The 24,129-nt window shown below is 34.8% G+C and overlaps 2 long non-coding RNA genes across 2 annotated transcripts in view; one reads left to right on the forward strand and one right to left on the reverse strand.

The window, feature by feature from the left end:
• Positions 1 to 20,847, reverse strand: part of LOC309482154 — a 95,788-nt gene extending 74,941 nt beyond the window's left edge. The window contains exons 1-3 of the long non-coding RNA XR_014200238.1: positions 20,717 to 20,847; positions 19,295 to 19,431; positions 10,392 to 10,518 (exon numbers count right to left, since the gene is read on the reverse strand). This is a non-coding gene — a long non-coding RNA (uncharacterized lncRNA). The remainder of the gene's footprint in view (positions 1 to 10,391; positions 10,519 to 19,294; positions 19,432 to 20,716) is intronic.
• The window catches only part of LOC309482152, a 90,667-nt gene that overhangs the window by 16,736 nt on the left and 49,802 nt on the right, over positions 1 to 24,129 (forward strand). The window lies entirely within an intron of this gene.

The following is a 24,129-nucleotide window of genomic DNA, read 5'->3' on the forward strand; positions in this document are numbered from 1 at the left end:
AGAGAGAGAGAGAGAGAGAGAGAGAGAGAGAGAGAGAGAGAGAGAGAGAGAGAGAGAGAGAGACAGAGAGAGAGAGAGGAGAGAGAGAGATGGGGAGAGAGAGAGAGAGAGAGAGAGAGAGAGAGACAGAGAGAGAGAGAGAGAGAGAGAGAGAGAGAGAGAGAGAGAGAGAGAGAGAGATTGAGGAAAACCCTTGTTTGCTGCCAACAGAAGTGGAGGAATAAAAAGAGTGCTAAATTTCATTCATTGTTTAAAAAAAAAATTATATTAAAAACTAATCTTGTATAAAGGAATATGACCTGTCATATCAATATGACCATGTTTTTAAAATCCTTTTAGAGTGTTCACAAAGTATGATAATCTATAATAAATGACATAATTATGATTGTTACCTCACCAGCTGCTAAAGCTAAAATGTATATGCACAACAGTAATACAAATATAACATAATAATACTATATACATTAATTTTTTTTGCTCACGGGCCACTGTGGCTAGTGGTTTTCCCAAAGTTACTAGCATCTCAGCATTTTCACTGGCTACAATTTTGGACGCACAGACCCATTATACTGTTATTATAGCCAATATACTTGTCTTTATGTGCACGCACTTTGGGCATGAGCACAAAAATCTGCGGGAATGAGTAAATTATGCTGAATACGCCCAATCCCATGGAAAAACTCAAGCCCTGTAACACCAACATACGGAGGAAATGAAATAAGTGTGTAAAAGGACGCGGGTTTGAAGAGTTTCAGATATATCAGTATCGATGTGTATTGTAAAAACAATATTTGTGTATAAGTGTATCAATATAAGTGGCTATAAGAGTGACTGTGTTACACACCACTGGTGAAATACACACGCATTATATAACATGGTTTGTGCCTTACTATTTATATACACACTCACCGGCCACTTTATTAGGAACACTTGCTAGTACCGGTTTGGACCCACTTTTGTCTTCAGAACTGCCTTTATTCTTCATGTCAGAGATTCAACAAAGTGCTGGAAACATTCCTTTAGAGATTTTGCTCCATATTGTCTCGATCACATCACACAGTTGCTGCAGATTTGTCAGATCTGAACATCCATGATGTGAATCTCTCGTTCCTCCACATCTCAAAGCTGATCTACTGGACTGAGATCTGGAGACTGTGGAGCCGTTTGAGTTTAGAGACTCACTGTCATGATCAAGAAACCAGTTTGAGATGATTTGAGCTTTGTGACGTGTGTGTTATCCTGCTGGAAGTATCCATCAGAAGATGGTCTTAAAGAGATGGACATGATCAGCAACAATACTCAGGTTTAAATGAAGCTCAGTTGGTACTAAGAGTCCTGAAGTGTGTCAAGAAACACCCATTACAGCATCAGCACCTGAACCGCTGATACAGGACAGGATCATCCATGCTTTCATGTTGTTTTCACCAAATTCTGACCCGAACATCTGAATGACAGCAGAACTCCAGACTCATCAGACCAGGCAACGTTTCTCCAGTCTTCTATAGTCCAGTTTTAGTGAGTCTGTGTGAATTATAGCCTCAGTTTTCTGTTCTCAGCTGACAGGAGTGTGTGTTTTACATTCTCTGTAAACCCTAGATACTGTGTGTGAGAATTTGAAATCCCAGTAGATCAGCTGTTTCTGAAACACTCAGACCAGCAACAACCGTGCCATGTTCAAAGTCACTTAAAGGGATGTTTCACCGCTGGAAAGATGAATGTGTATTTGTATTGGGTCATTTATGTTGTAGAAATGTGAAATTATTTTAGAAGTTGGAGCCTTCTAGACTGAGAAAAGCCAGAAAATGTTTTTTTGGCTCATGTGGATGAAAGACAACAACTCCCAGAATGCACTTGCTTCACTGCCCCACGAGGCCCAAGCCACGCCTACCGGTTACAGAGGGCAGTATCGGAAGAAATGATACAGCTAGGCTACTAGTCGACTCGAAACTGAAAAGATGGCGTTTTATGGTGAGATCCCCCTATGGGCGGGTTGAAGACATGCGGAACGAGCTCCTCCTATTGGCTGTAGTCTCTCGCCTCTGGACAAAGCCTCTGATGAAGATAAATGACGATTTTTGCGTCATCTGAGGTTTATTTCCAGACACACAATACAGAAATCTCTCGTCTCAGGGGGACATGAGGGAGGGAAGCACGGTCACTCCAAAATACCACCGGGTTTCTACTGATACAAAGCTTAAAGCTAATCGGTGAAGTATCCCTTTAAATCACTTTCTTCCTCATTCTGATGCTCAGTTTGAACTTCAGCAGAACGCTGTGTGATTGGCTGATGAGATATTTGTGTTAACAAGCAGTTGAACAGGTGTACCTAATAAAGTGGCCGGTGAGTGTGTGTATAAGGGTATGTTTACACGACAATGATGTACTAAAACAGAAACTTTTTTCCTTTGCTTTTTTCGCTTAGACAACAACGTTGTCAAAACAATCCCCATTTACAAAGATCCGCAAAAACGAATGAAAAAACACTGTATTATACATGCCAGGCCAGTAGATGGCGACGTCACATTGTAAAGAAGCACAACGCGCTTATAGACTGAACATATAGACTGACATTATTATTTTTTACAAATTCAAATTTTTGTAGTTTACACAGAGACGAAAACGGTATTGTTTTCAAAAACAGCGTAAAATGGCGTATAAATGAAAGGACAAAACGCATACAAATTTTTAGTAGGGATGCACAATATATCGGTCACCATATCGGTATCGGCCGATATATGTACATTTTTTAGGTTTTCATTATCGGCCCGATAAGAAAATTTGGCCGATATATTAAAGCCAATAAATAATATATTATTTCCTGAGACACTTTAGATGTGCACTGTTCAACATGATGGGTTTAAATTGCTTGAAATATGATTGAAATCCATTCAAAAAAGGAAAATACAGTTAATGCAACATGTGCAGCGCAAAATCTGTCATATCAGCTACATAAAATTATAATGAGAACATCATAATTGTGTGATTGGAACATGGCCTTTAATGATGAGACTTTTGTTTTTGTAATCAGGCTCTCAAAATTATATAAAAATTGGGATTTTAGATTTATCGGCCAATATATCGGTTATCAGCTTTCAAATATAAAGAATTATCGGTTATCGTATAGGACAAAATTTTCATATCGGTGCATCCCTAATTTTTGGTTGAAAACGACAATATTGTGCCTATTGTCTAAGGCACAATAACTATATATATATATATATATATATATACTGTAAAAACTAAAGCAGAATAAATGATTGTGCTAATTATTAAAAATACTTTATGAACAGACCGGTCAGATTATTAGCTTTTAATCAGAGCATAACACGTAAAACACATTGACATTTTACTCTGATTAGATCACATTTTCCAGCAAATGTGGCTGAAAGAAGTTCCTGTACAATTTGCAACCGCCACATTTAAGGACCAATAAAAGACGCAGGTGGTTAAAAAAAATGAATAATAATTTTTGTCTGTAGAGCCTCTTTTAAAACCCTCTATTCTCATATGAAACTGTCATGCTGTCAGTCTGCGGCCTGAAAGGGCAATAATCTAGCAGCTGTATTTGCAGCAATGAAACTTCGGCGCCTTCAGAAACACAGGCTTTGTTCGGTACCTGATCAAATGTCCCCTTCCCCGTGAAGTCCGAGGCTTCAGACCCACACGCTTCGGGGGCCGGCTGCACCAGCTGTGCCTGAATTACAACTTAGCCTAGTTTTGACGTAAATGGGCACTGAGATAAAACTTAAGCACTATTAAATATTTTTGCGTTGCACCATTAAACTTACTTGAAGCGTAACTCTACGTATAAACTAAATATTTACGGCAGCCTCCGATCAGGAGTAACGCTTGGACTAAAACAGCAGACACACTGAACTACATCCATAAGCGCTTCTGTTACCACACACACTTCAGTTCTTTAGACACACACTACTGGTCAAAAGTTTTTTTTATGTTTTTAAAAGAAGTCTCTTCTGCTCACCAAGGCTGCATTTATTTGATAAAAAAAAAAAAACCAGTAATATTGTTTTCTATTTTAATATATTTTAAACTGTAATTTATTCCTGTGATCAAAGCTGAATTTCCAGCATCATTACTCCAGTCTTCAGTGTCACATGATCCTTCAGAAATCATTCTAATATGATGATTTTACGCTCAAAAAACATTATTATTATTTTCAATGTTGAAAACAGTTTTTTAAAATTTTTATTCCTTGATGAATAGAAAGTTCAAAAGAACAGCATTTATTTAAAATAGAATATTTTCTAACATTATAAATGTCTTTGCTGTAACTTTTGATCAGTTTAACTCATCCTTGATGAATAAAAGTATGGATTTATTGAATTTCTTTTCCCCCAAAAATAAAATTAAAATTCTGACTGACCCCAAACTTTTGAACGGTCGTGTTTAATGTTACAAAAGCTTTAGATTTCAGATAAATGCTGTTCTTTAGAACTTTCTATTCATCATAGCATCATGAAATAAAAATGTAAAAAACTGTTTTCAACATTGATAATAATCATAAATGTTTCTTGAGCATCAAATCCTCATATTAGAATGATTTCTGAAGGATCATGTGACACTGAAGACTGGAGTAATGATGCTGAAAATTCAGCTTTGATCACAGGAATAAATTACACTTTACTGTATATTCACATAGAAAACAGCTGTTTCACACTGGAATAATATTTCACAATATTACTGTTTTTGTTTGTATTTTTAATCAAATAAATGCAGCCTTGGTGAGCAGAAGATACTTATTTTAAAAACATTACAAATCTTACCGATCTAAAACTTTTGACCAGTAGTGTATGTGATAATGCTGACATTTACACTCGCTTGCATTTTAAGAGAGAGAACATTAGATAGATTTATTTGTCCTCGAGGGGAAATTTGTTTCCACCGTAAATGCGCTCATAATACAAACACACATGTTAAATTATCACCATATCATAATATCATCAAAAATAGTCAATAATTACGTGAACAGAGCCACGAACCCTTCTTAGTGTGTGCAGATGGCCCGTGTTGTGCATGTCAAATAAATGTTTTTTTGTATCATACTTATTTATCCTTATTAATTTCATTTTAAATAGTTTCTGAATGTTATTTACATATAAAAACACTCATGATTTAAGTGTCGTATTTAATGGAAGGTATTTTTACTGTTAGTAACGTGATGTAAAAAAAGTTAAAATGAAGGATAAACTGAAATTCACGCATTTCAACACAACTTCTGCTCACGTATTTGAAGGCTGCTATTGGATCATCGAGGCTAAACGTCATATTATGCGACTACACATTACTTTACGGAGAGCTTACGCCCTACTGGCTACGTTCTGCCTTACGAACAAATGGTGTAGGGATGGGACGATTACCGGTTTCACTATAAACCACGATAAAATGTACTGACGGTTAGTATTATCGTTTAAAATTGAATTATCATTAAAACAGTGTTTGATTATCGCGATTTTAATAACTCACTGTAAATCCTGTCCAGACAGCAACAGGCTGGCGCCGGCGCAGCGCGCAATGTTGTTGGTTTTTTTATTGGAGAAGGAATGGCGGAAGGCAGATTAATGTTTTAAATCTTACATGATCACAAAAATATTATCAAACTCAGCAAACAATAAATCAACTCTGATTTCATTTTCAATACAATCGAAAACGGAGACGCAAGACGGCAAGTTGTATTTGAATGAAACGAGAGAGCGCGTCCGTTGTGATGCATGTGCGCTGTGTTATAATGCGTTGCTATTGACGACGGTCATTATAAGGAAGGAAATGCCACAGAATATAATCTTGCTTAAAGCTACACTGTGTAATTTTTTAAGTTGATTCTTGATTAAGTTGATTAAGTTGATTCTAAAACACTTCGTTCTTTCAAAATGATATGTGCTCATTAATGTGTAATTACTTCTACCAACTAATCAAGTGTTCTCGTAAGCGTAGAATCTGCCATTTAGAATTCATACGAGTGAGTCGCTCGACTGGCGGCAGCCATGTTGCGCCTCCATCTTGAAAATACATGTGCCAAAGAGGGACATACCTGGAAATTCAAGCTTCGCCTTTCACGTTTTTACACTCAGTGACACCGTGACGAATGCGAGGGGGAGATTACTCACGACTGCCGGCAGATTTGAATTAATACGGTCAACGTACGAGTTAAAACGCCCTCGGAATGAGAGGAGCTAGAAAGTAATATTCAGTTGATAGTCGTAAACTATTTCACCGCTAGATGGGAGAAAATCCTACACAGTGTAGCTTTAAAAAAGAACTTAGATCTGCTTGTTTTATATGTTGTTTGTTGATTTTCAAGTATAAAACTTGTTGAAATGCCTTCAGTGTGAGCATCAGTTATTTTTGAACACTTTCATCTCGCTTTAACAAAACCGTGATAATATTGATAATCACGATAATTTTGGTCACTATAATCGTGATATGAAATGTTCATACCGTACAGAGTTAGTAGTAGTCACTAAGCCTCTAGTGTGGACTTCACGTCACGAGCTTACGGACGGCTGGTGCAGCCCGGCCCTGAACCCCTGTATAAACGCTCACTTCTGAGGGGTCGGGGGTTCGCTGTCGTCTGACCCAGGTGGAGATCTCGCCCTGGAATTCATGAGATAAAACAAGCACTTTTTAAAAATCTTTTTTTATAAAACAGAGCTGTAAAGAAAGCTGTAAAACTGATTCTATATCCCTTTCAAGCCCCATAATGAAAATAACTTTAGAGGTTTCATTGTAATAGGACTGAAACCTCTCGGGTCAAGTCTGGATTTAAGCAGATGTAGAGCGTTTTGGAGAACTGGTCAACTGTTGTAAAAGATTTCTGAGCTCATTCAGTGTCTCTATACGACGGTCTCGAAGGACTCCTCATTCAAGCCATGTGTCCCACGACATAATCCTACAATATCCCAACCACAATCTAAACCTTATTAAGATTCAGAATCACTGTTCGCTTATTCGTGTCACTTCATCTTACACGTGCAGGACGAGGCTGTGGGGATTCTGCCAGTGGAAATGGACAAAAAAGTGCAGATTATGTGAGAACCGCTCCCAGTTAAAACAAGAAATTATTTTTTTGACCTTGTCAAAGTCTGGGCTTGCCGAAGTCCAGTGCCGTTCCAGGACTTTAAGGATTTGCTGACATCCAGATTAATGTTAGTCCTTTTATTATAGGAGCAATATAAATTCTTCATCTTGTACTATACATTAAATTAAAAATAAAAAAATGTTGTAGGCATGCACACATATAAGCGGATGAATATTAATTTACTGTAGAAAACACTTTGCAAATGCAATATTATATATATATATATATCTGTAAATCTATTCAAAGTTTTCAAAGTCTTGACAAACAGCATTTCTAGTTTAAAATTTGTCAATTAATTAATTTAAACTATTTAATCTTAATTTTCCTTCACTATCTTGAGCAATTGTTTGTTTTCGGTAGCTATTTTATAACTAGAATCAAATAAAAATGATGTGTGTATATATATATATATATATATATATATATATATATATATATATATAAAATTACATGATCATTTTTATTTAAAATTACATAAAAATATATACATAAATAAATGAATAATTATTTATAAAAATGTTATTGGTTGTGATTTTTATGCAATATTCTGCACATATAAATATGTACACTTTTTATTATTTTATATTTTTATTGTTGACGTTTAAAATAAATATGAATAAATAAAACAAAAAGAAGAATATATAGATAAATCCATAATTATATATAAAACGTTATTGCTTGGGAATTGTATGCCATTTTCATTTTCACACGCACACACACACACACACACACACACACACACACACACACACACACACACACACACACACACACACACAAAAGTTATATATATATATATATATGTCAACAATAAAAAAATTAATAAAAATAAAAGTTTACACATTTATATATATACACACACACATAAAAAAATATATGTATATATATATATATATATATCAATGTAGATTATAATTTTTATAACTATAATTATTTAGTTATAATTATAATTATAAGCTTACTAAAATGCACTCAAATAATAAAACAACCCCCCCAAAAAGCACAGAAAATCTTAAAAAAGATGCTGCTATTCTGCAGGAATAAGACATAATCCTAAAAGCAAAACAGACGTAAAAAGCACCATGAAACCAAACTGTTTCAATGTCTAAACACACCGTGACCGTGAACCATATGTTTTCCCAAATCACACGACTCCAGATGAGGTCCACTGCAATGTGCAACCTCAATAAATACAGCCCATCCTCAGGGATTCCCATCATCTTGTCTATCGGAATCATATTTGGGAATGAATGTCCAATGCCGATCTGTGTCATCTGAGAGTTATCAGTAAACACAGACATAAATCAGGTCTCACTCCCACCGACGGGCGTCTTTCTATTACAGTGTAGCGTTGTGGCTGGATTGAAACCGGGTGAACCACAAGATCTAGCTGGTAAACTTTCCCAGCTTTTTGGCCGTTGATTTTTAAGATGCAAGAAGGAAAATTATGGCCATTCCTTTGAGTTGGTGGGCCGGCGCCTGCAGTCGAGTTGACAGGACTGATGGGACACCGTCTGTTAGACATTCAGCAAAACCAGCGTGTTAATGCTCATCCCTACGGAAGCTTGTTTCCACCACAGAATGAACAATAAAAAAGGTAATTGCGACTTTTTATCTCACAATTCTGACTTTTTTTCTTACAATTGCGAGTTTACATCTTGCAATACTGACTTTTTATCAGAATTGCATGTTATAAAGTTGCAATTGCGTATTATAAAGTCAGAATTGGGATATAAACTCGCAATTGTGAGTTATAAAGTCAGATTTGCATGATAAAGTCGAAATTGCGTGTTATAAAGTCAGAATTGCGTGATAAAGTCGCAATTGCGTGTTATAAAGTCAGAATTGCGTGATAAAGTCGCAATTGCGTGTTATTAAGTCAGAATTGTGAGATATAAACTCGCAATTGTGTGTTATAAAGTCAGAATTGCGAGATATAAAGTCAGAATGGCGAGATATAAAGTCAGAATGGCGAGATATAAAGTCAGAATTGTGAGATATAAAGTCAGAATTGCGTGATAAAGTCGCAATTGCGTGATATTAAGTCAGAATTGTGAGATATAAACTCGCAATTGCGTGTTATAAAGTCAGAATTGCGAGATATAAAGTCAGAATTGCGTGATAAAGTCGCAATTGCGTGTTATAAAGTCAGAATTGTGAGATATAAACTCGCAATTGTGTGTTATAAAGTCAGAATTGTGTGTTATAAAGTCAGATTTGCGTGATAAAGTCGCAATTGTGTGTTAAAATCAGAATTGCGTGATATAAAGTCGCCATTGTGTGTTATAAAGTCAGAATTGTGTTATAAAGTCAGTATTGTGTGTTATAAAGTCAGAATTGTGTGTTAAAATCAGAATTGCGTGATATAAAGTCGCCATTGTGTGTTATAAAGTCAGAATTGCGTGATACAAAGTCAGTATTGTGTGTTATAAAGTCAGTATTGTGTGTTATAAAGTCAGTATTGTGTGTTATAAAGTCAGAATTGCGAGATGTAAACTCGTTTTGTGAGATAAAAATTCGCAATTATCCTTTAAAATGTTTCATTCAGTGGAGGATCAGGCTTCCACACACACAGCCACACGGGTTGTGACCTTAAACGTCTGTTAAAGATCGCTCTCTTGGTCTCTCGACATTCTGGCCAATCGTGGACGCTTTTACAGCAAACCGTCACTCAATATGCCCTCGTTACAAGACAAGCACTTAAACGTCTTCACAACGGTCAGTGAGGAACGACAACTTTATTGCGCTCATAAAAACGCTGCGATTGCCCTGAAGCTCGCTGCATTTCCAACACACTATTTAAACTGACTTAGATTGTTCTCAGGCGTAATTGAGATGAATGGGATTGGCCCTCGTCTCTTCAAGGCCAGGGATTTTCCTTTTGACTCTCTCCGGCCAAAGACGAGCAACTCCGTTCAAATATTTGTCATCTCCCGTTAGAAACATTTAATAGTAATAAAATTTATGGCAGGATACTGCCAGCGAGAAGCATCATTGTGGAAACGGTAATAAATGCAACCAGTGTTCGGGCCGCTCTGAGTTATTATCCGAGCTCGAATCCCAGCGCGAGGGAGTTTATTTCCACGGCTGATATTGAGAATTCACTATTTTATTCCATCTTGAAATAAATCCTCCTTTAAGATGCGTCAAAAAAAGAAAGGAAACAAAACAGGAGTGATGTTTGCAGTGCGTATGAAGGTATACACCCCCCCCCCCCCCTCCCCCTCCTTTACAATCCCTAAAACCATTTACACAGTAAATAATTCCACAAAAGGGGTGATGGGAATAGACGAACCTGAGCACTAAATCAGCCCGTGTTCCTGTAGGAAGTTCAGTGACGGTAACAGGAGGTTCCCCGGGAATCCACTGAAACGGCACTTCCAGGATTGCCTTCCCATATGGACGAGATGCAATAGTTATATCTAGAGAAACGGGTAAAGTGGAGATGTCAGGCACGACTAATTCATTCTCAAAAAACATTCTTTAGATTTATACTTTAAAATAATGTTTTATATATATTTATGTGCTATATAAGTGGCAAAAAGTGTTATCCAGAGGGGACAAGTCTAATTAAACAATCAAAATATGAGGAAAATATTTGATTTATTTCAAATATGATGGAAGAACAAAACTCTAAACTTGGTTAAGACATTTATCAGACATAATTACTTAGCAAAAAAAGCAAAACCTACATTTTACTACATTTTACCCCCCCCACCCCCCCACACACACCCCACACACACACACTTTTAAAAATGAATTATTAATAACCATTTAACATTACAGAGTACTGAAAGCTATAAAAAATATATATTTATTAATTCTTTTACATTTGTTGGCTTAAAAAAATAGAACAACTTTTAATTGAAGTGAAATTCAAACAATCCTCACATTATCTCATAATAAATACATTTATCAGACATAATTACTTAGCAAAAAAAGCAAACCTACATTTTACTACATTTTCTACATTATACTTTAAAATAATGTTTTATATATATTTATGTGCTATATAAGTGGCAAAAAGTGTTATCCAGAGGGGATACTTGTCTTTTATGACCCTACAAGTCTAATTAAACAATCAAAATATGAGGAAAATATTTGATTTATTTCAAATATGATGGAAGAACAAAACTCTAAACTTGGTTAAGATATTTATCAGACATAATTACTTAGCAAAAAAAGCAAAACCTACATTTTACTACATTTTACCCCCCCCCCCCCCCCCCACACACACACACCCCCCACACACACACACACTTTTAAAAATGAATTATTAATAACCATTTAACATTACAGAGTACTGAAAGCTATAAAAAATATATATTTATAAATTTTTTTACATTTATTGGCTTAAAAAAATAGAACAACTTTTAATTGAAGTGAAATTCAAACAATCCTCACATAAACTCATAATAAATTTACCTCTGCTCTTCCTGTCTAACAGGTATATATATATATATAGCTGAAATATTGTATTTGTTTACCTGCATGTCATGTGACCATTAACCAACATCAGAGAACCTTGAATAGCTTGAGTAAACTGAGTTGGTAAATTGTTCAAATATAAACTTAAACTCTCAGGAGGGACTTTTATTTTACGTCAAAGTGGTTCATCTGACAAGAAAGTCTGGGAAACCCTGAATTAGATGAAAAGTGGACGACATCTCAAGCATGAATGTGAGTTTGCTGTAGAAATGGCTAATTTGTGACTTGGTTAATTAACATTGATGTCTGATTAGCATAACCGATGATGTCTGATTAGCATAACCGATGATGTCTGATTAGCATAACCGATGATGTCTGATTATCATAACCGATGATGTCTGATGTCAAGAAGTTTCAGAGCAACAGTTTTGCTGAAAGATTATTTACGGACAAAATCGTTCTCCATAACGTGCACAGATGAATCATTCGCAATAAGACCGGGAACAGGAATTATGAAAGTAAATCTCTTTAACTGTGTTCCATTACTCGATGTAATATTATAAAAGAAGTTACTCATTTCGTGGGCCTTCGTTCAAAGTGTGAAGGAACGGCATGGAGTCACACGTTATAAAGTTATTGAAACACAGAGCTCGGTGTGTTGTGAATCTGATAATATGGGACAAAGGAGGTTTGGGAATCGTAACCGGCGCAAAATATGAGCCATGAAGGGGCTGTAAAAGCCTTGGGATAAATTAGTTTGTATTCCTCTGTTTTTCCCTTTTTTTTCCCCATCCTGACACAAGGAAGAAAACGCAGGGTGTTTCCACAGCTTTCTCCTCTTTGTCCGTTCAGATCCTCAAGCTGTGCGCGCAGAACATCAGATCCCGAATTTAAGGGTCCCCGATGGGAACCTCTCGGGCCGCCTAACGGCGAGTCGACAAGGTCACGAAGGAAACACAATTTTTCGGGGGAAAAAACAACAGAAAACATCCGCAGTCCGGCTGCAGCGCTCACATCCATCAGCTCCAGAATCTGCAGAGGAAATGTTGCTAAACGCATTAACGTTTCATGACAGCTAAGAGGTAATTTGGCAGATTATCATAAACGCTCTCACGGGAGCACTGATAAGTGCTTGTTATTTATGTGCAGATGCGCTGAGGGTCGTCCAACACAAACGTCAAATACCAAGGAGGAAAGCATCACGATTACTAGAGCGCATATTCGAGAGCGAGGGCTTTTACAAAACCTGTGATATCAAGATCATTGGTGACGCTTGACAATGAGGTCTACGTTAATATCGTTAATGCACTCAATGACAATGCACAGGACATTTCTTACAGTATTTATTTATCTTTGTTAACACTAGCTAGTAAAAATACAACTTCAAGTTCATTGTTAGTTCAAGGACTTATGCTTTGGATTTTAATAATGTTTTAATAAATGTAGAAATTAACATAAATTAAGATGCATGAATGATTTAGGATTTTTTTTATTGTTAGTTCATCTGAACTAAAGTTAACTTTAACATTATTTTTATTTTATTTTTATTATTTTTTATTGTTAGTTCATCTAAGCATGCTAACAAATGAAACCTTATTTTAAAGTTACAAATTGTTCTGCAGAATGCATGCATTGATATACAGTAATATGATATGCTTGATACTTTTATTGTCAGACAAGTCAGATTTTTCTTGCATGACAGATTTGATAAATATATACACTGAATGCAAAGTCACTTTGAATAAAAAAATCTGCCAAATGCACACATGCAAATGCAAAGAAAACATATCTTTGAAACCAGCAATGTGAGTTTTGCACCACTCAGAATTAATTCAGAAAATATAAAAATGTAGTCTTTTCTAACAGGGAATTGACTTTACAGTGCAGTTTGTCCTTATTTTATTTATAAGTAATAATTTAATAATTTGTGTAATTATTTTATGACTCATTTAGTCAGTTTATGAGCCGACAAGCTTGTGAGACAAAACTACATTTCCCATCATTCTCTGTGGATGAGATCAGGGTTATTATAATTAACTAAAACTATAACCGTAAAAAAAAAAACATTTGTGTTATTTGAAATAAAATAGTAATAATATTTTTTTTTAACTTATTTTATTTCAGCTAGTTGCCAATACTAAATAACTAAAACTGATTTTTTTTTGTTTTCTAAATCAATCATTTTATTTTAAATCCTTTTCCAGAAGGGCTTGAAGGCAGCTTAATGACTTTAATAAAATGTCTAGTAACCTCATTAAGAATCATTAACAAACAGAAGGAAACGTGTGTGAGAGATTGAGACTTCACTTCTCACAATCACACAAACACACAAACACACACACAACAGACCGTGTCGTTCACAGGCCGATAACTCTGCACTCGTGCTGAACGTCTCTGAGACTGGCACAAAAGAAAATCTTTCCAATTAAAACCAGCAAAACTAGTGCCAGATCCCAGATCAGCCTTGATGAAGTCAGATGATTCAGTCATGCACTTAATGTGAACATGTGTACCTTTTTTCCCTCCCTAGTTGATTTTAACGGTCCTGTGGTGTGATAAATAAATGTTTTAAATATTCCATGCAGTCTCTCAATTAATATGAGCTCATAATAAAAGCTGCATGTGTGATCATTATAAAAAAAAAGCTGTTTAAAATAGTTTCAGATGGAGTATCACATGTCACACCATAATCTCTGATCCTCATTTAACATATGACTGCATGGATAGTTCGAGTTTCATCCAAATGCATCATGCGATGACACACTCGAGTAAAAGAGCCGGTAAAGCAAACACACAAACAGAAACGCCGCAGCACGACCGTATAAACGCTGTCCAATCACGAGAACACGTGAAGCCGATGTGGAGCCGTCTGGGCCGCTCGTCCCCTCACTGGGTTTACTTTCAACAGCAATAAAATAAAAGGAAATTGTCAAACTGGGCTGGCAAGAACATCCGCTCGGCTCATTATACCTGAGTGAAGAAACACACTGTACACAAGTACACACTGTACACAAGTACACACTGTACACAAACACACACGTCAGAGCATCGCCAGGTGAACAGTCTCAATCCTGAGAGCGCAAAAGATTCCTTCACATGTTTCTGACACTAAACCAGTTCAGATAGACAGATTCAAACACGCCGACGATTTAAATAACTCTAAATAAATGATTTTCTTCCAGCAACTTCTCCACACAATAAATAAACTGAGCATTTACAGCCTCGCTGCAACACAACACCAGTGAATCATTTTACTGAGTCAGTTTGTTCAGATGCTCAGTGAATCATTTTACTGAGTCAGTTTGTTCAGATGCTCAGTGAATCATTTTACTGAGTCAGTTTGTCCAGATGCTCACTGAATCATTTTACTGAGTCAGTTTGTTCAGATGCTCAGTGAATCATTTTACTGAGTCAGTTTGTTCAGATGCTCAGTGCAGAATGAATCAGTACAGAAATGAATCATGCATTGATTAATTGCTTGCGCAAATTATTGTTTGGAATTTCACATCTTTTTGTAGCGATACACCAAATAATATTGGTAACACTTTATAATATGGAGTATAATATAGAGTTTTCTCTCAATAAACTCCTAATTACTGCTTATTGATAGTATAAGATGTTGTTGTAGTGGTTATGTTATAATGTTAGGTACAGGATTAAGGGATGTAGAATATGATCATGCAGAATAAGGCATTAATATGTACTTTAAAAGTACTAATAAACAGCTAATATAATATGCATGCTAATCAGCAATCGTGAAATATGTGTTCCCTAATCTAAAATGTTACAGTAATATAATATATATATATATATATATATTTTTTTTACTATTATAACAATTTGTTAAATGCTGCTATATTTGACAAAAAAAATATTTAGTGTAAAATTGTTGTACAAATTCTTTTAATGTGTTAATTATTGCTCTCACTGCATTATATACATATAAATCATCTGATAGTTTAAAATGTAATAAAATTTTTGTCATATTTATTATCGCTTTATGTAAGATAATCCTTTAGTAGCTTGTGCTACTGCTTCATTATTTTTATTTCTATTTTTCTATTTTAATTTAAAAAAAATTGTGTGTGTGTGTGTGTGTGTGTGTGTGTGTGTGTGTGTGAGCAATTTTTATGATTAAACTTGTGATTGCAATTTAAAATAAGATTTATTTGTTTTAAATTCCAGGTTTGTTATTTGTAATTATATAATTATATACTGCAAATATGGCTATAAAATAATATTAATATTTACTATAATATTTGCTCAAATAAGGAGTAATACTGTTGTAATATTTCACTGTAAAATAAAAACATTTTATTTAAAATATATTATATGATATATAATAATATTCATATAATTTATTTTACATTACAACTGTAAAATTACTTCGAATTATATACTTATATTTATATTTGTTACACAAGCCGTATCGAGATTTGGTTTTTATGTCAATGTCGCAATTGGCCTTTGGCTTGCTTACTGTGGGAGACATTTAATTATTAATGTTTTATTATTTATTAATATATTATTATTAAATATTAAACAATATTATTGATCTCCTGCATTGACACCATTATATAAGAACTGAACTGAGCTGGACGATGATATATATATATATATATATATAAACTAAATTAATAACTTTTTTACAACAAAAATGAACCATCACTGAACCTACTTAAGCTGGACTTTGATGCTATTTTCTTCTAGACATAAACTTTATTGCATTATTTTCCTGTTATCTCTGTAAAGCTGCTTTGAAAACAATCTGTGTTGTAAAAAGCGCTATATAAATAAATGTGACTTTCTGAAAAAAAAGAAAAAAAAAAAAATGTGTGAAAAGGCCTTAAATTCCCGTTCATCTTGAAATGACATCCTCTCTGAGGTCGAGCAAAAGCAAAGCTTTGTCCGCTTCCTTTCGGGACCCCGGTGGAATAAACCATTAAACCGTAGGGAGGAGAGAAAACCTGTAGAGCACTAAAATAAAGTTATGTCAAAACCATTCAGCTCTTCCTGCTGTCGCTGCTCAACCTTGCGAGAATCCTCCGAGGGGCCGAGAACATTACAAGCCATTCACTTTATATGAATGGGCACTAACAGACTTTTTTGCCATTGTGATATGTCTAAATTTGCAGGCATATCCTGTGGTCCATCAGAAACAGCCTTAGTTTCAATTTAGTGTCTCCCAGAAGGACCCAGCTTCCTATTTCGGGTGGAAATTGTATAAAGTTTTCCCCCCAGTGTTCATATCTTTACTGCTTCAAAAGCCCTTTTACCAGAGAGATGAATGAGCTGACAGTTTGATGTCTTAAGCAAGATTGCAAATCATTTCGAATCATAAAAAACACACACACACACACACACACACACACACACACACACACACAAAAAAGAAAACATGCATTTCAGTTTCATTCATAACGTCTGTGCATATAATGCATCTGTCAAAGAGAATAGGCAAGTGTTTAATTTTATCAGGGCGATTTCACAGAACTCTATAAAGTGGAAGGGGAAAGGCCTCGTCGTTTTACGAGTGCGCCTCTGCACTATAACTCTCGCCGAGCGATAAAGTAAATGATTACGGCCTTTTAGGAACGCCGCTTCTCCACAAATGTCACAGTTTTTTAAGCAGCAGATGTTTGAGGAATGATGTCAATGTGTCGAGACAGCCGTATATCTTTCACAACGCTGAGAATACTGGCGAGGAGGATCTGTAAAGATGAAGCCGTCGTCATCATCGCGATACCATCTGCCGTTCACTGTCATAACTCTGATTGTATTATAGACACACACTGCATAAAACATCTATATTTTACAGTCTTTTGAGTCATTCATGCTAAGAAAACTGAAAAATTCAATGCAACTTGATGCACTCAGATCTGTAGGCTCTCTCAAGCATTGCAAATCAATTCCAAATTAATTAAATAAATGCAAAATGCCTCATTCAGCCAATAAGTTAATCGATGCAACAACGTGTTTCTTGCATATTTTCAATAAGCGACACAATAAATTGATCTATAATTTTTGTAGCCATGTATTTGAGATATATTATAATTATTATAATCTATGGCTGCACGATTAACCGAAATTTAGCCGAAATTAAGCTTATAAAAAAATACCGAAAAAAAATGACATTGCAATATTTTGATTTTCCGCGATATATATCGCGATATGGGTACAGAAATGAAATAATCAAATCTAAATTTACACTGTGCAAATTAAATATGTTAAAGCTACAAAAGTGATTTTCTCTTTGTCTTTTGTAGTTTGATTAGCATTAATGACGGACAGCGGTGGGAATATTGGACTACTGTCACTTTAAGAGCGAATGCACAGATCCAATATACTGATACGCATCCGTTTTCTTTCTCAGTTGTTTACGTTGAAGTAAGCCGTTAGCGACTGTGTTTACGAGGATACTCGAATGCTTTGAAGTTCTGTGAATGTTTAAACTGACAGGACCTAAAACACGTGCAAATGATAAACTTTCACTCTGTGACGTTAAAGTTTGCAATTAATCCGTGAGAGATTAAAGAGAATCTCGTGCATGTCGAACTTTAGTGCCCGGTTCCTATAGATCAACAACAGTACCCATAACTTGACATCGCACAGCCTACGATGAGACTATCGCAGATGCACACATTTCAAAAACCGATTATAAAGTGTTATATTTCTTAAGCTGAAATGTTTCTTAAACGGACGGATGGATCCCGATTTCAGTTCTCTTTTTTATTGCACTTGAATGGTTAAATATACACACAATTATGTCAAAATGCTATTTTATTATAATTTTTATTATTTTATTATATATAAATTAATTGTATAAATATTATTAATTTTCACAGCATTAAAACGTAAATTATACGAGCCTATCTTATTGTTACATTATATTATATATAAATTAAATTAAATATATTTTTACTCCAATAAAACGAAATTATATGGGCCTTTTTTATTATATTATATTATATTGTATTATATTATATTATATTAATTATATTATATTACATTACATTACATAACATTACATTACATTACATTACATTACATTACATTATATTATATTATATTATATTTTATTATATTTTATTATATTATATTACCGGTATATTATATTATATTATATTATATTTTATTATATTATATTACCGGTATATTATATTATATTATATTATATTATATTATATTATATTATATTATATTACCGGTATATTATATTATATTATATTATATTATATTATATTATATTATATTATATTATTTTATTGGTATATTATATTATATTATATTATATTATATTAGACACAAAACTGACAAAAAAACATTAAATCATTATAATAAATCATATAATTAATAAATCATAATTATTTGCATGACAATTAAACAACAAGCAAGCAATTATGCCATTGTCGGTGAACCTCATGTTGAACCTGGAACATTTCTTTAACTCTACACTATCCCTAAATCCCAACGCCTCACTAACTCAACATCACGCTTCTATTTCCCTCAAAAGCGAACACATCTAATCTATTTTACGTGCTCAGTTGTGAAATCTTACGCATCTGACATAAAATCAAACATGGTGTGGGAATGATAAAGTGTCATCTGGTGGCGAACTGGATCCTCGTTCAGGGAGCGTTTGGGAGTTCACTGTCCCCGGCACATGTTGCGCTGGTGTGACTGTAATGAGCCTCTGCTCCAGGCTTCATCTCTCTGCCCGAGGCGTAATTAACATTGCAGGCATTGCAGTCTGACGTGTTGAATAATTACCCGCTCCTCAATGACACGCCAGTTCCTGCGTTGCTGCAGTGCACAGGTGAAATCGTAACCTTATCCCGGCCAGCTGCCGCTTCAGGGAGGCCGTCGCCAGAACCGCCTGACCTTAGTGGGATGCTACCAGTGGAGGCCTGGAAAAACCAGGCACACAACATGCAAGTGACTCACTTTTCAAAGGCAAAAAAAAATAAAAATAATTATGTTATGATAATAATAATAAACTTTATTTTATATAGCGCCTTTAAAGCAGCTTCTCAAGGCACTTTACACTATAAAAATACAAAGAGAAAAATAAACAATAATAAATACACAGATTGTAGAAAAGAACACACTGTTATACAGAATAATTAAAGCCATTAGGAAAAAGCTATAACCTAAAAAAGTGTTGGATTTAAAAATGTTTAAATATGTTTGGGATAAAATCAACTTTTAATATATATATATTTTTAGTATATTTAAGAAAAATCTGTAATTTATATGTAAAATATTTATATTTAAATATAATATCAATTATGTATAAATATATATACAGTATATACATGCAAATATTTCTTAATTTTGGATGCGATTAATCTTTGCCCAGCACTAATATTTTTAAAATAAAAAAGACAAACTGCAACTCAGTTTTTTTTTTTTACTTAATGTATAAAAAATGATTAAAATTATGTATTATTTACTTAATAAAACTTTATTTTACTTTCAATATTTTATAATTCATTGCCTATTTACATTGACTGACATTTGAAAGAAATGAATACTTATTCAGCAAGAATGCATTTGAATTGAATTGAACTTTTACATTGTTACAAAATAATTAACATAAATGTTGTTCTTTTTATCTTTCTAGTCATCAAATAATCCTGGAAAACAAATGCGTCACAAAAATCTGAAGCAGCACAACTGATTTCAAAATTGATAATAATCATAAATGACAGATCACATGACACTGAAGACTGGAGTAATGATGCTGAAAATTCACACGAATAAATTACATTTTAACACACATTCACGTAGAAAAAAGATATTTTAAATTGTAAAAATATTTCACAATTTTTACTGTATATTTGATCATATAAATGCAGATTTATGTAACCCCATATAAATATAAACCTCAACTTTTGAATGGTAGTGTAATTACATTAATCCTTTAATTCTAAAGAATTCAAAAAAAAAAAAAATCCGAAAATGTTAAGTGATGTAAGTCGATCTGAATCAGACGAAATGATTCTCTGTCCTGCTCTTGATCTCGATCTCGATCGTAATGTCATTAACATAACTGCTCTATTTTCTTTCGGCTAAACTGTGAGAACATGTATTAATATAGCTCATGTTCTTGTACCATTACAATTTTAGTGCATGCAAACTGTTAAAGACGACCCCCCATGTGCTGCTCTTTATGGGTCCCCTTTGACTCACTGTGATTCCTTGTGTCTGATCCCATTCAACAGTTTGCCTTGAACTGGGAAAGACGATCGGCTCGGGTTTCCCATTGGAGTGGACTCTCATCTCAGACTACTTTGAAAGTGTCTCCTGACATTATAATTAAGCTCTGAACGCCCTCCCTGTGGGAGGTTGCCCTTCCAAAGCCATCCGGCAGGTCAGCGCTGAGTTATTTGCACTGGTTTTGTGGGCAAACTTAATAATTCCCCTAAGAAAAGAAGAAGTCTATCAATCCTGCACAGAAGGGGCACAGTTACAGCCAGTGAACGGACAGGTTGAAATGAAATCAGCGCTGGGTTAAGCTTTGAATCTTTGGCAAAGTTGATTTGTTTTGTTTGTTCTGAAATTCCTTTGGCCGGTCGGATATCCACAGGTGCAAAAGCGCAAACGTTTTGTTTTTGTTTTGCTCTTGGCCAATTAGAGACTTCCGTAGCTCATCCGCAGCTCATCGGGAACTTGTTTTTGTGGATATCATTTGGATATCAACAAAACTTATCAGCAATAACAACTCTCAATTTGTTTAACCGAGAGGATTCTGAACACAGTTGCTGATTACACAATAAATAAAAAAAATAGGTTATATATTTTACATTTACATATTTTCATTTTATTATAGATGAAAGAAAATGAAATTCAAATAGTTCATATCGGGTCATATTATTTCACTCCAAAAACACAAGAAAAAAACAGTATAAATGTTAATATATTAAATACAGAAATACAATTTTGCATAAAGAAATTGAAGGGGATGATTACTTAAGCTTTTTGCATTGACACCATTTTCAAGACAATTTAGCAGTTTTTCCCCAAATTCCAGACATATTGCAATGCGTTGTCAGTGATCTGATCACAAATTTTCAGCCAAAACACATTTTGGCTTTTTTTTTATATCCATTAAATATATTTTTTCCTGCATTGAAAAACGACTGCTAAAACGAAGCTTTGTCCCGCCAAAGATTGTTTCGATCATGTGATCCAGCCGTTCTGCAGTACAGTACTCCTGTACTCATACTCCTGTGAGTGTTTGTGTAAGCACTCTGTGAAGAGCATCAAAGCTTTCTATTTACAACGTGTTTTTGCAGCGTTGAGCAGTGTAGCCAATCACAGGCACACCTGTTGAGCGTGTGAATGCAGTGGCCAATCAGATGTGCATAAATCGGTCAGAATCCGGCTTTAAAGTTCTGCACGCTCACGAATCCTTTTATTATAACCAACACAGTGTAAACACGATGTCAATAAGAGACTCACTGTACAGAGTGGACAGCTTCAGCGATTATAACGGGAGTTTTCACCGTGTTCCTCATTGACAGCTTAAGTTATAATAATGGCAGTGATCTTTGCTCGCTTTCTCTGTGTAACCTATAATATAAATTTTACATGCTGCTAATTACACATTGCAAAGTTTCTGGATTGACAGTGATAACCATAGCAATGGACGGAACAACGTGATCTGAGTGTAAATGCTAAATAATACACCTGCCACTTTTTCTATGTCATTTTATTACTTACTTTTCAAATCAGTGACTTTTTACATATAAATTTAAAGATTTAAAAAAATTTAATTAGGGATGCACCGATATAAAAATTTTGGTCGATACCGATAACCGATAATTCTTTATATTTGAAAGCCGATAACCGATATATTGGCCGATAAATCTAAATAAAACATTTTATATATTTTTGAGAGCCTGATTATAAAAACAAAAGTCTCACCATTAAAAGCCATGTCCCAAACACACAATTATAATGTTTACAATATAATTTGATGTAGCCGATATGACAGACTTTATTGCACTTTACTCTATTTTTACTTTTTGAAGTGATTCCAATCATATTTCAAGCATTTCAAACCCATCATGTTGAACAGTGCGTATCTGAAGTGTCTCAGCTGGAGGAAATAATACATTATTTAGCGGCTTTAATATATCGGCCAAATTTTCATATCAGACATTATTAAAAATGAACATATATCGGCCGATACCGATATGGTGACCGATATATCGTGCATCCCTGTATAAAATAGTTCTAAGCACTGGGTTTTATGATCTGTCCTGGCAGTTTTTTATTTCATGAATGAATAAGATATTTTAATATTGCTTCTTTGCATTTATTTTGGATTCATTGTCAGTACAGGCCATGGGAAGAGTATTGTCAAGTCAGCTTTATTTATAGAGTGCTTTTTACAATACCGAGTGTTTCAAAGCAGCTTTACAGAGATAACAGGAAAATTATGCAACAAAGTTTGTTTCCAGAAGAAAATAGCGTCACAGTCCGGCTTAAGTAAGTTCAGTGATGTTTCATTTTTGTTGTAAAAAAGTTATTAATATAGCCGCTCTGGAGAAAACGGTGTATAATCATATAATGGTGTCAATGCAGGAGATCAATAATATTGTTGAATATTAAATTAAATGTCCCCATTAAATGTACTTTGTGGACGTTTTTTGTTTTTTTTGAGATATTGAGATATTTTCAGATCAGAAAATGTGAATCTGCGCTCTCCTCTGGCGCTCTGGTCGAGTTGATCTAGTCCACCTCTCGCCCCCTTCCAGTCGGAGCAATATGACCTCTCGCTGTTGTCACTTAGGAGATTTATTGAGGCCACATGCATTGTGATCGGCCTGTGACCCCCCTTTATGAGCTCTCTGGACTAATGCCACATAATGTCTGTAAGTTAGCCTGTGCAATTATAAAGCCTGTGGACTGAAAGAGAGCTGTCATTAGGATGTGCTTAAGGACTGTGGAGTCTGGCTCTGGGACAGGACAGCAAATGGACTGGGAGCCGTAAGACGAGCCGGGCCAGAAGGGGATAATTAGAGTGTTTTGTCCGACATTGTTGATATAAATATGACAAAAGCCCCTCCTGTTCCTCACCAACACACACTCATTACCCACTCTACGAGCCGGCCATAGACATCGCCCTAATCATCATGTTCAACAGGTGGTGGGCAAATGCGAAGGGCATGAAACCGATACTGTGTTTCCTGCAAACTGACAAACGTGCTAATTAATCCTGATCTTTTTTCTTTTCCACTTATTGTTTCCCATCTGTTTGTAACGTGTGAGGCCATGCTGAAAGCAGTTTTCCTGCAGTCCATGCGATGTTAACCCTAATGGGTTTAAGGAACCGGAAAAAGCGATTCTGTCATCATCAGCTATAGGTTTCCATCGCCACGTATTTTTATGCGAATTTTAAAACGCGAAAAAATTATTAAAAAAACCTGCTGAATGGAAACACCAAGATGTGCATTAAAATGTGCATAAAAAAATGTCAAATTATTATGTTAATGTTTCTAAAATCAATAAAGACAGTGTTTAATAAAAAACAAACTCACATGGGGCATGTTTTCTTATTGAATGAAAAAATTATGCACATAAACTACAATGGAAAC

The sequence above is a fragment of the Leuciscus leuciscus genome (genome assembly GCF_965113295.1).
Source record: "Leuciscus leuciscus genome assembly, chromosome: 19".
NCBI classification, from domain to species: domain Eukaryota; kingdom Metazoa; phylum Chordata; class Actinopteri; order Cypriniformes; family Leuciscidae; genus Leuciscus; species Leuciscus leuciscus.